Source organism: Adelges cooleyi, unplaced genomic scaffold (genome assembly GCF_023614345.1).
Source record: "Adelges cooleyi isolate 19-005CV unplaced genomic scaffold, UGA_ACOO_1.1 ACOO_flye_CR_arks_rails_tigmint_CR_PRNA_2, whole genome shotgun sequence".
In the NCBI taxonomy this organism is placed as follows: Eukaryota; Metazoa; Arthropoda; class Insecta; order Hemiptera; family Adelgidae; genus Adelges; species Adelges cooleyi.
Window position 1 is genome coordinate 65,478 of NW_026095860.1, and position 14,346 is coordinate 79,823.

Consider the following 14,346-nt stretch of genomic DNA (forward strand, 5'->3'; position numbering starts at 1 on the left):
ATATTCAGTGCATCAAATCAAATACCTATATTATTTTATACTTATCCAGTGACATATTTTCTATGTAATAGATAAATTAATATACATTCATATTTTTTAATCCATTAATTGATATTTTTTTAGATGGCTAACCAATAGTTCATCCTACTAAATGATCATAATTAAAATTTTCAATATAATTTTATTTTTCATTATGTAATATCAATTTAAAAACAACTTTTTTTTATTTGAATGATATGTTGAAAATCAAGTATGTGGTGTTGCTTACTTTACGGGCTTGGTAAGCAATGGTATAAAACAGAAAGAAATGTTTAGAGGTCAGTCGGCTAAATGTGTGGTATGGTGTTTTGCGAAACAAAACTTGTTTAAGTGTAGTACCTATACTATATAATATGTCTAGATATTGGTCATTAGAATCGTAATCTGTTGAGAAATCATATCTATGTCAGTATTTGGTATTGTACGTTTAGAATTAGAATTAGAATTTAATCATGAAAGGTACACGCGGTATACTAAAGAGGTCTGCTGGTTTGTCAAAAGTCCAAAATTGTAGAAAAATTATATGTTTGTGTATCCTGTGAACTCGATAGTAAAAAACAAATGAAATGTACCTAAATTAGTTATAATAGAATGAATAGCACAAATTATAAGTTAATCTAATCTAACCAAAGTGTAATATTCGAATTACAGTACAAAAAATATTGAAAATGCATCTTGAAATATTTTACATCAACAATCATACATACAATTATTTTAAAATTGGCAGTTAAAAATGTAAATAGGTTATTAGTTTTATAATTTGCTAAATGAGTTTGTAACATCAACAAAGTGATCTTGCATCCAATTTGACATTCTTATCATTTTTCGGCAGGCATGGAAATCAACAGACACTGTAAAAATTTAAATATATGCGTATATAGTTAGTATATGTTATTTATGTATAAGAATGTAATTAGACATACCAATACTGGTCGTTTCCAACGGTCAAAATATTTGGCTTGTATCGGTATCACCGATTGACAGTCTTCTCAAATTGGTGAATCCAACGTAGAAAAATCAAGTGGTAACATTAGAAAGCAAACTATCCGTTAATCAACATCAAAATGAATAACTACTGAAACAAAAACTCTGATCAATTAATAACCTAACCTAACCGTTGAAATGAAAGTGATATTAATTTATCGATATTAGTTACGTTAGAGCACTACCATATTTAATTAATTAATAAATATAAGAGTTTAATTTAATTATTTAAATTGGTGTTAATTATTTGTAAATTCAATTTAATTGCCTACAACAATGTCGTATACAGTATTAACTCGATACGCACAACGTGATACCTTTTAAAGATGTTATACTAGGATCCTTTAAAGTTGATCAAAGCCAATGCCCAGCCGTTTAAACCTTCCGGAACTATACTTCAGCCAGACGACTAACCCACACTAAGTAGTAATCAACCAGACGTCTAATACGGGTTTAATCGTAATTAGGGACTATATTCAATTATACCTAGTGCAAGATTAATGCCTATTTCCGTAAGTATAGAACTTTAAAGAATAAAGACTATTTGCAATTTTGATCACTAAAAAGGTTGTCCTAGCACACGTTATTTAAAAGGTAAACTTTAACTCTTAAAAATGAGACACTAAAGGTAACGTTAATAAATAAATACGCAAGTCGAAAATATACTTTAGAAATAAAGTATAATGGCACAAAACAACAGTCGATACAATAAGTTCTCCACCTAGTTAATGCTAAGCGGAGAGACGCCTTTGGCTTGTTTTACATTCACCTTTTATAGTCAAAAATAGTTAATATTGTTTTGCTTATTTTACATTAAGTTAATGTGGGTCATTTGAATGATTTGCCGAATTGGCATTATTGTTATACAGTACATAATATTTTATTATTTGAACATACAATTTGTTTTGCTTAATCTATTTACTTAAATTCTACTCTATACTACAACAATAACTGACTAAAATTAAGACACACCCTTATATTAACTTTTAAGTGTTTAGATATGGACAGTTACATAATAATAATAATATTCAGTGCATCAAACACCTGTATTATTTGATACTTTACAGAGACATATTTTTAGATGGCTAACCAAAAATTAATCTTACTAATAATTGAATGTTAAAATAATTTTATTTTTCATTATGTATTATCAATAAAAAAAAAATAGCAATAGCAAATTGTTTAGGGTGAAGTGAATACTTCTATAAATAATGAAATAGTAAATGAAATGTTAACGTGCCTCAGATATTATAATATTAATCACCTATTAAATGAAAAATTAGTTCCAATAAAAATGATTTGACAATATTATTATTATTATTAAGATTAAGTGTATTATTAAGTTATATCTACACCAACAGCAACTAAAAAAAAGAACTTATACAATAAACTCCTTTAAAAAAACGGTCTAACAACACAGAATGTTGAACGCTAAAATAATATGTCTGAAGGCAATACTTTATGTCAATTAATGTGTATAATTTTTAAGCACACAAAATTAGCCCCAGGTGTTATTTAAATTATAAAACAAATGTATAATGTTTTACTCATTAACAAAGTATCTAATCATTGTGCAAATATTATTATACACAAATACATGGGTAAATTAAATGGATTTAAGAAGAGATGCCTGACCTTAATCGCAGAGATTTTTCGATGGCCGCAGGAAAATCAATTGTGGACTTCATGAGACGCCAGAACTTCCACAACGCCTTTAAAAGTATAATAATAATAATAATTAGTAATTTTAGTATTTGTCATATTCAAATACAGAGTAGATAGATAGAATATTAATGCTTACCGGTAAACGAAAGTGTCGCAGAGTAGGTATACCCATTGGGAACAGCCTAAAACAATTTATGCACATACATAGAAAATAAGTAGGTAGGTAATTACAAATATATACAACGGAAAAATATACAAACAACGAAAAAATAATATACCGCTACTATCACATGCCATAGCGGTGTTTATCAATCGTTTGTTATATTAATTTTTTTAAGACACGACTGCGTCATAAGTTCAATAGAAATTGAGACGACGATGAAATATTAAAAACGTAATGTATACATACCTACAGAACGTTACTTTTTCAACTCCAAAACCCAACCGCAAACACTGACCATAAAAAATACTTTTTCCGTTAATATTTAAGACACATTTCACGTTTATCCGTTCGGAGATAAACAACACGACCGCCGCTTGCGGTGCGCCGTTATCAATGGCCCAGACGAAATCCGCGGCGGCTATGAAACCGTATATCTGGCCGTAGAAAAAATGAACCCGTATTTACTCGTATTGTAGTCGTTTTAACTTTTTCGTTCCATTCCACAATCACTATTACTTACTGCCTGGCTTGTATTACACGGGGAAACTACTATAATCTATAATTCGGTATGAGACTACCCTACCTACCGGGCAATTATTGTATATATTATAATAACTTGGTGGTCCTGAAAGGCGCAAGCTTGGCGGCGTCCACTTTGTAGTTGGCGGCCAAGTATTTCTTGATGGCCGGCAACGACGACCCTTTTTTCTCCTTCAGCTCCTCGACGGCCGCGATCACCATCACGGCTGTGGTAGGATGGGCCGACGCGGCTTTCTTCGCCTTTGGAGAGGCGGACTTTTCTTTTTCGGCGACGAGGCGGCCGGTGCTGGTGCGGCGACTGCGGTGTCGGTCATGGTGAAGCGGTTTGAAATAGACTCCGGTACTCGGGTAAAACGAACAGCAACGGTGTGTGAAGCTCGCGTTTGGCCGTCGCGCCGTCCATGTATACTCGTCGCCGTACCGACTAGTAAAGTTTACGGAATCGAATTTTCCGTTTTGACGTGATCCCGTTCCGTTTAATCTCGTTTTTTCCACTCGAAAATCACGTGACGGCGACAAATCTCGTTCTCCTCAAAGCCAACGGTATAGCGAAGCCGTCGGCCGGTCGAATTTTCACTTTAAATCGACGGCCGCCGTGCCGTAGGAGGTTGTTCCGACCGGTCCGACTATTCAACACCTCTTTCGAGGTCGATTAGAACTCGTTGATTGCGAGGTAAACTAAAAAATCTTTTCGATTCGCAATCCGCACGTGTATTGAAAAATTATCGCGTGGGGTCTAAAAGTCCGAGATACGAAGAGACCGGAGGGGCGGTGTCGAATTCGGGTCGTCGGTAGTTTTACGCGTCGCGTAGTTATCGTCAAAACTCTACGCGATATTTTGACGGCGGCAACGCCGACCGAATCGACTTGAGATTACACCGAAAACAGTAAAAACAATTTGACTTGTCGTTATAAAAATATATTACCCGTTCGGCTATTAAAGCCGCCCCGATTTCTATTAAAAATAAGACTGCCGAACGCTCGACTCTATTTTAATTAAATCGTTAACCGCTTCGAACGAGTAAACCGTCGCGATTAAGACGTCTTTACGTCTGTTTAAATTTATTTTATATATTTTCGAAAGTCCAAGACCGATTAATTACGTCTGCTCAAAAGTAGTATTGTTAAATATCTAGACTCGCCCGCGATCGGCGGGGGTCCGTGTCCGTGATGACGGTTTCGTCCAAAGTGTACGAGGCAGCACGACGTACGAACAACGAGTAGCCCGTTTACAAAACCGATTACGTTCCAAAAGATTAATATCGATATTATTATTTTAAAGTCTTATGACAACGTTTTGGTTTATTTCGTCTCGAAATAAATTTCCAAAACCCGTTTTTTACCCGATAAACATATACTTTATGTGTAGGCTAATTTCAAAAATTATCGTCTGCAGTAATTGCCGCGGGGCGTGTAATATTGACAGTTTGTCGAATAAAAACGTATTATCAACATAACGGTTTTCACATAGGTATCACATATTATATTTTAATATTAAAGTCGGAAACGATTATTTCTCATTTTATTAAACGAAAATGCTAATAGTATTATGGTAAAATTAGAATTACAACATTCATTTTATGAATAAAATCGTTATGTTTTTTTACCCAAAAATCTACCGAATCAAAACTTTTCGTTACAACGAGGCCGAACCTAATTTCACTTTCCAAAAATATCCCACAATATGGCTCTACTGTGGCTTAAAAGATTCACAAATGACTCAGCTTGCCTTTTAACCTATACATATGTGTTGATTGTACATATATTTGTGTATAGGAAGAAAAACCTAGGTTTACCCAAGGTATGAACAACACAAAAACACACTAAAACCTACATAAATTCTACAATTCTTCACCAAATTCGATCAAACCTAGTCTAAACTCAAGAGAATTTTGTCAGCTTTCAGAATATATGGTCAAATTGCCGATTTGAGTGATTAAAATGGTCGAAATGATGAAAAAACCAAAATTTCGACCTAGGTCAAAATTTTTAAAAAACTGAATTTTTTTCCAAAAATACATATCCAAAATGGGTCTACTGTGGCTTAAAAGATTCACAAATGACTCAGCTTGCCTTTTAACCTATACATATGTGTTAATTGTACATATATTTGTGTATAGGAAGAAAAACCTAGGTTTACCCAAGGTATGAACAACACAAAAACACACTAAAACCTACATAAATTCTACAATTCTTCACCAAATTCGATCAAACCTAGTCTAAACTCAAGAGAATTTTGTCAGCTTTCAGAATATATGGTCAAATTGCCGATTTGAGTTATTAAAATGGTCGAAATGATGAAAAATCCAAAATTTCGACCTAGGTCAAAATTTTTAAAAAACTGAATTTTTTTCCAAAAATACATATCCAAAATGGGTCTACTGTGGCTTAAAAGATTCACAAATGACTCAGCTTGCCTTTTAACCTATACATATGTGTTAATTGTACATATATTTGTGTATAGGAAGAAAAACCTAGGTTTACCCAAGGTATGAACAACACAAAAACACACTAAAACCTACATAAATTCTACAATTCTTCACCAAATTCGATCAAACCTAGTCTAAACTCAAGAGAATTTTGTCAGCTTTCAGAATATATGGTCAAATTGCCGATTTGAGTGATTAAAATGGTCGAAATGATGAAAAAACCAAAATTTCGACCTAGGTCAAAATTTTCAAAAAACTGAATTTTTTTCCAAAAATACATATCCAAAATGGGTCTACTGTGGCTTAAAAGATTCACAAATGACTCAGCTTGCCTTTTAACCTATACATATGTGTTAATTGTACATATATTTGTGTATAGGAAGAAAAAACTAGGTTTACCCAAGGTATGAACAACACAAAAACACACTAAAACCTACATAAATTCTACAATTCTTCACCAAATTCGATCAAACCTAGTCTAAACTCAAGAGAATTTTGTCAGCTTTCAGAATATATGGTCAAATTGCCGATTTAAGTGATTTAAATGGTCGAAATGATGAAAAAACCAAAATTTCGACCTAGGTCAAAATTTTCAAAAAACTGAATTTTTTTCCAAAAATACATATCCAAAATGGGTCTACTGTGGCTTAAAAGATTCACAAATGACTCAGCTTGCCTTTTAACCTATACATATGTGTTAATTGTACATATATTTGTGTATAGGAAGAAAAACCTAGGTTTACCCAAGGTATGAACAACACAAAAACACACTAAAACCTACATAAATTCTACAATTCTTCACCAAATTCGATCAAACCTAGTCTAAACTCAAGAGAATTTTGTCAGCTTTCAGAATATATGGTCAAATTGCCGATTTGAGTTATTAAAATGGTCGAAATGATGAAAAAACCAAAATTTCGACCTAGGTCAAAATTTTTAAAAAACTGAATTTTTTTCCAAAAATACATATCCAAAATGGGTCTACTGTGGCTTAAAAGATTCACAAATGACTCAGCTTGCCTTTTAACCTATACATATGTGTTAATTGTACATATATTTGTGTATAGGAAGAAAAACCTAGGTTTACCCAAGGTATGAACAACACAAAAACACACTAAAACCTACATAAATTCTACAATTCTTCACCAAATTCGATCAAACCTAGACCAAACTCAAGGGAATTTTGTCAGCTTTCAGAATATATGGTCAAATTGCCGATTTGAGTGATTAAAATGGTCGAAATGATGAAAAAACCAAAATTTCGACCTAGGTCAAAATTTTTAAAAAACTGAATTTTTTTCCAAAAATACATATCCAAAATGGGTCTACTGTGGCTTAAAAGATTCACAAATGACTCAGCTTGCCTTTTAACCTATACATATGTGTTAATTGTACATATATTTGTGTATAGGAAGAAAAAACTAGGTTTACCCAAGGTATGAACAACACAAAAACACACTAAAACCTACATAAATTCTACAATTCTTCACCAAATTCGATCAAACCTAGTCTAAACTCAAGAGAATTTTGTCAGCTTTCAGAATATATGGTCAAATTGCCGATTTAAGTGATTTAAATGGTCGAAATGATGAAAAAACCAAAATTTCGACCTAGGTCAAAATTTTCAAAAAACTGAATTTTTTTCCAAAAATACATATCCAAAATGGGTCTACTGTGGCTTAAAAGATTCACAAATGACTCAGCTTGCCTTTTAACCTACACATATGTGTTAATTGTACATATATTTGTGTATAGGAAGAAAAAACTAGGTTTACCCAAGGTATGAACAACACAAAAACACACTAAAACCTACATAAATTCTACAATTCTTCACCAAATTCGATCAAACCTAGTCTAAACTCAAGAGAATTTTGTCAGCTTTCAGAATATATGGTCAAATTGCCGATTTAAGTGATTTAAATGGTCGAAATGATGAAAAAACCAAAATTTCGACCTAGGTCAAAATTTTCAAAAAACTGAATTTTTTTCCAAAAATACATATCCAAAATGGGTCTACTGTGGCTTAAAAGATTCACAAATGACTCAGCTTGCCTTTTAACCTACACATATGTGTTAATTGTACATATATTTGTGTATAGGAAGAAAAAACTAGGTTTACCCAAGGTATGAACAACACAAAAACACACTAAAACCTACATAAATTCTACAATTCTTCACCAAATTCGATCAAACCTAGTCTAAACTCAAGAGAATTTTGTCAGCTTTCAGAATATATGGTCAAATTGCCGATTTAAGTGATTTAAATGGTCGAAATGATGAAAAAACCAAAATTTCGACCTAGGTCAAAATTTTCAAAAAACTGAATTTTTTTCCAAAAATACATATCCAAAATGGGTCTACTGTGGCTTAAAAGATTCACAAATGACTCAGCTTGCCTTTTAACCTATACATATGTGTTAATTGTACATATATTTGTGTATAGGAAGAAAAAACTAGGTTTACCCAAGGTATGAACAACACAAAAACACACTAAAACCTACATAAGTTCTACAATTCTTCACCAAATTCGATCAAACCTGGTCTAAACTCAAGAGAATTTTGTCAGCTTTCAGAATATATGGTCAAATTGCCGATTTAAGTGATTAAAATGGTCGAAATGATGAAAAAACCAAAATTTCGACCTAGGTCAAAATTTTCAAAAAACTGAATTTTTTTCCAAAAATACATATCCAAAATGGGTCTACTGTGGCTTAAAAGATTCACAAATGACTCAGCTTGCCTTTTAACCTATACATATGTGTTAATTGTACATATATTTGTGTATAGGAAGAAAAAACTAGGTTTACCCAAGGTATGAACAACACAAAAACACACTAAAACCTACATAAATTCTACAATTCTTCACCAAATTCGATCAAACCTAGTCTAAACTCAAGAGAATTTTGTCAGCTTTCAGAATATATGGTCAAATTGCCGATTTAAGTGATTTAAATGGTCGAAATGATGAAAAAACCAAAATTTCGACCTAGGTCAAAATTTTCAAAAAACTGAATTTTTTTCCAAAAATACATATCCAAAATGGGTCTACTGTGGCTTAAAAGATTCACAAATGACTCAGCTTGCCTTTTAACCTATACATATGTGTTAATTGTACATATATTTGTGTATAGGAAGAAAAAACTAGGTTTACCCAAGGTATGAACAACACAAAAACACACTAAAACCTACATAAGTTCTACAATTCTTCACCAAATTCGATCAAACCTAGTCTAAACTCAAGAGAATTTTGTCAGCTTTCAGAATATATGGTCAAATTGCCGATTTAAATGATTTAAATGGTCGAAATGATGAAAAAACCAAAATTTCGACCTAGGTCAAAATTTTCAAAAAACTGAATTTTTTTCCAAAAATACATATCCAAAATGGGTCTACTGTGGCTTAAAAGATTCACAAATGACTCAGCTTGCCTTTTAACCTATACATATGTGTTAATTGTACATATATTTGTGTATAGGAAGAAAAAACTAGGTTTACCCAAGGTATGAACAACACAAAAACACACTAAAACCTACATAAATTCTACAATTCTTCACCAAATTCGATCAAACCTAGACTAAACTCAAGAGAATTTTGTCAGCTTTCAGAATATATGGTCAAATTGCCGATTTGAGTGATTAAAATGGTCGAAATGATGAAAAAACCAAAATTTCGACCTAGGTCAAAATTTTCAAAAAACTGAATTTTTTTCCAAAAATACATATCCAAAATGGGTCTACTGTGGCTTAAAAGATTCACAAATGACTCAGCTTGCCTTTTAACCTACACATATGTGTTAATTGTACATATATTTGTGTATAGGAAGAAAAAACTAGGTTTACCCAAGGTATGAACAACACAAAAACACACTAAAACCTACATAAGTTCTACAATTCTTCACCAAATTCGATCAAACCTAGTCTAAACTCAAGAGAATTTTGTCAGCTTTCAGAATATATGGTCAAATTGCCGATTTAAATGATTTAAATGGTCGAAATGATGAAAAAACCAAAATTTCGACCTAGGTCAAAATTTTCAAAAAACTGAATTTTTTTCCAAAAATACATATCCAAAATGGGTCTACTGTGGCTTAAAAGATTCACAAATGACTCAGCTTGCCTTTTAACCTATACATATGTGTTAATTGTACATATATTTGTGTATAGGAAGAAAAAACTAGGTTTACCCAAGGTATGAACAACACAAAAACACACTAAAACCTACATAAATTCTACAATTCTTCACCAAATTCGATCAAACCTAGTCTAAACTCAAGAGAATTTTGTCAGCTTTCAGAATATATGGTCAAATTGCCGATTTAAGTGATTTAAATGGTCGAAATGATGAAAAAACCAAAATTTCGACCTAGGTCAAAATTTTCAAAAAACTGAATTTTTTTCCAAAAATACATATCCAAAATGGGTCTACTGTGGCTTAAAAGATTCACAAATGACTCAGCTTGCCTTTTAACCTACACATATGTGTTAATTGTACATATATTTGTGTATAGGAAGAAAAAACTAGGTTTACCCAAGGTATGAACAACACAAAAACACACTAAAACCTACATAAGTTCTACAATTCTTCACCAAATTCGATCAAACCTGGTCTAAACTCAAGAGAATTTTGTCAGCTTTCAGAATATATGGTCAAATTGCCGATTTAAATGATTTAAATGGTCGAAATGATGAAAAAACCAAAATTTCGACCTAGGTCAAAATTTTCAAAAAACTGAATTTTTTTCCAAAAATACATATCCAAAATGGGTCTACTGTGGCTTAAAAGATTCACAAATGACTCAGCTTGCCTTTTAACCTATACATATGTGTTAATTGTACATATATTTGTGTATAGGAAGAAAAACCTAGGTTTACCCAAGGTATGAACAACACAAAAACACACTAAAACCTACATAAATTCTACAATTCTTCACCAAATTCGATCAAACCTAGTCTAAACTCAAGAGAATTTTGTCAGCTTTCAGAATATATGGTCAAATTGCCGATTTGAGTGATTTAAATGGTCGAAATGATGAAAAAACCAAAATTTCGACCTAGGTCAAAATTTTCAAAAAACTGAATTTTTTTCCAAAAATACATATCCAAAATGGGTCTACTGTGGCTTAAAAGATTCACAAATGACTCAGCTTGCCTTTTAACCTATACATATGTGTTAATTGTACATATATTTGTGTATAGGAAGAAAAAACTAGGTTTACCCAAGGTATGAACAACACAAAAACACACTAAAACCTACATAAATTCTACAATTCTTCACCAAATTCGATCAAACCTAGACTAAACTCAAGAGAATTTTGTCAGCTTTCAGAATATATGGTCAAATTGCCGATTTGAGTGATTAAAATGGTCGAAATGATGAAAAAACCAAAATTTCGACCTAGGTCAAAATTTTCAAAAAACTGAATTTTTTTCCAAAAATACATATCCAAAATGGGTCTACTGTGGCTTAAAAGATTCACAAATGACTCAGCTTGCCTTTTAACCTACACATATGTGTTAATTGTACATATATTTGTGTATAGGAAGAAAAAACTAGGTTTACCCAAGGTATGAACAACACAAAAACACACTAAAACCTACATAAGTTCTACAATTCTTCACCAAATTCGATCAAACCTAGTCTAAACTCAAGAGAATTTTGTCAGCTTTCAGAATATATGGTCAAATTGCCGATTTAAGTGATTTAAATGGTCGAAATGATGAAAAAACCAAAATTTCGACCTAGGTCAAAATTTTCAAAAAACTGAATTTTTTTCCAAAAATACATATCCAAAATGGGTCTACTGTGGCTTAAAAGATTCACAAATGACTCAGCTTGCCTTTTAACCTATACATATGTGTTAATTGTACATATATTTGTGTATAGGAAGAAAAAACTAGGTTTACCCAAGGTATGAACAACACAAAAACACACTAAAACCTACATAAATTCTACAATTCTTCACCAAATTCGATCAAACCTAGTCTAAACTCAAGAGAATTTTGTCAGCTTTCAGAATATATGGTCAAATTGCCGATTTGAGTGATTAAAATGGTCGAAATGATGAAAAAACCAAAATTTCGACCTAGGTCAAAATTTTCAAAAAACTGAATTTTTTTCCAAAAATACATATCCAAAATGGGTCTACTGTGGCTTAAAAGATTCACAAATGACTCAGCTTGCCTTTTAACCTACACATATGTGTTAATTGTACATATATTTGTGTATAGGAAGAAAAAACTAGGTTTACCCAAGGTATGAACAACACAAAAACACACTAAAACCTACATAAGTTCTACAATTCTTCACCAAATTCGATCAAACCTAGTCTAAACTCAAGAGAATTTTGTCAGCTTTCAGAATATATGGTCAAATTGCCGATTTAAGTGATTTAAATGGTCGAAATGATGAAAAAACCAAAATTTCGACCTAGGTCAAAATTTTCAAAAAACTGAATTTTTTTCCAAAAATACATATCCAAAATGGGTCTACTGTGGCTTAAAAGATTCACAAATGACTCAGCTTGCCTTTTAACCTACACATATGTGTTAATTGTACATATATTTGTGTATAGGAAGAAAAAACTAGGTTTACCCAAGGTATGAACAACACAAAAACACACTAAAACCTACATAAGTTCTACAATTCTTCACCAAATTCGATCAAACCTAGTCTAAACTCAAGAGAATTTTGTCAGCTTTCAGAATATATGGTCAAATTGCCGATTTAAGTGATTTAAATGGTCGAAATGATGAAAAAACCAAAATTTCGACCTAGGTCAAAATTTTCAAAAAACTGAATTTTTTTCCAAAAATACATATCCAAAATGGGTCTACTGTGGCTTAAAAGATTCACAAATGACTCAGCTTGCCTTTTAACCTACACATATGTGTTAATTGTACATATATTTGTGTATAGGAAGAAAAAACTAGGTTTACCCAAGGTATGAACAACACAAAAACACACTAAAACCTACATAAGTTCTACAATTCTTCACCAAATTCGATCAAACCTAGTCTAAACTCAAGAGAATTTTGTCAGCTTTCAGAATATATGGTCAAATTGCCGATTTAAGTGATTTAAATGGTCGAAATGATGAAAAAACCAAAATTTCGACCTAGGTCAAAATTTTCAAAAAACTGAATTTTTTTCCAAAAATACATATCCAAAATGGGTCTACTGTGGCTTAAAAGATTCACAAATGACTCAGCTTGCCTTTTAACCTACACATATGTGTTAATTGTACATATATTTGTGTATAGGAAGAAAAAACTAGGTTTACCCAAGGTATGAACAACACAAAAACACACTAAAACCTACATAAGTTCTACAATTCTTCACCAAATTCGATCAAACCTAGTCTAAACTCAAGAGAATTTTGTCAGCTTTCAGAATATATGGTCAAATTGCCGATTTAAATGATTTAAATGGTCGAAATGATGAAAAAACCAAAATTTCGACCTAGGTCAAAATTTTCAAAAAACTGAATTTTTTTCCAAAAATACATATCCAAAATGGGTCTACTGTGGCTTAAAAGATTCACAAATGACTCAGCTTGCCTTTTAACCTACACATATGTGTTAATTGTACATATATTTGTGTATAGGAAGAAAAAACTAGGTTTACCCAAGGTATGAACAACACAAAAACACACTAAAACCTACATAAGTTCTACAATTCTTCACCAAATTCGATCAAACCTAGTCTAAACTCAAGAGAATTTTGTCAGCTTTCAGAATATATGGTCAAATTGCCGATTTGAGTGATTTAAATGGTCGAAATGATGAAAAAACCAAAATTTCGACCTAGGTCAAAATTTTCAAAAAACTGAATTTTTTTCCAAAAATACATATCCAAAATGGGTCTACTGTGGCTTAAAAGATTCACAAATGACTCAGCTTGCCTTTTAACCTATACATATGTGTTAATTGTACATATATTTGTGTATAGGAAGAAAAAACTAGGTTTACCCAAGGTATGAACAACACAAAAACACACTAAAACCTACATAAATTCTACAATTCTTCACCAAATTCGATCAAACCTAGTCTAAACTCAAGAGAATTTTGTCAGCTTTCAGAATATATGGTCAAATTGCCGATTTAAATGATTTAAATGGTCGAAATGATGAAAAAACCAAAATTTCGACCTAGGTCAAAATTTTCAAAAAACTGAATTTTTTTCCAAAAATACATATCCAAAATGGGTCTACTGTGGCTTAAAAGATTCACAAATGACTCAGCTTGCCTTTTAACCTATACATATGTGTTAATTGTACATATATTTGTGTATAGGAAGAAAAAACTAGGTTTACCCAAGGTATGAACAACACAAAAACACACTAAAACCTACATAAATTCTACAATTCTTCACCAAATTCGATCAAACCTAGTCTAAACTCAAGAGAATTTTGTCAGCTTTCAGAATATATGGTCAAATTGCCGATTTAAGTGATTTAAATGGTCGAAATGATGAAAAAACCAAAATTTCGACCTAGGTCAAAATTTTCAAAAAACTGAATTTTTTTCC

General features: G+C 31.8%; 1 long non-coding RNA gene across 2 annotated transcripts; it reads right to left on the reverse strand.

Annotated features, from left to right (window-relative positions):
• Nucleotides 1–234: 234 nt before the first annotated feature.
• LOC126833468 (uncharacterized) lies at nucleotides 235–3,258 on the reverse strand. 2 transcript variants are annotated; one of them, XR_007684950.1, is made up of 5 exons: nucleotides 3,098–3,258; nucleotides 2,825–2,870; nucleotides 2,659–2,735; nucleotides 963–1,111; nucleotides 235–890 (listed from the first exon to the last, which is right to left on the reverse strand). It is a non-coding gene; the product is annotated as an uncharacterized LOC126833468 (long non-coding RNA). The 2 variants fall into 2 exon arrangements; XR_007684951.1 differs by having other exon boundaries at nucleotides 963–1,114.
• Between the last annotated feature and the right edge of the window lie 11,088 nt (nucleotides 3,259–14,346).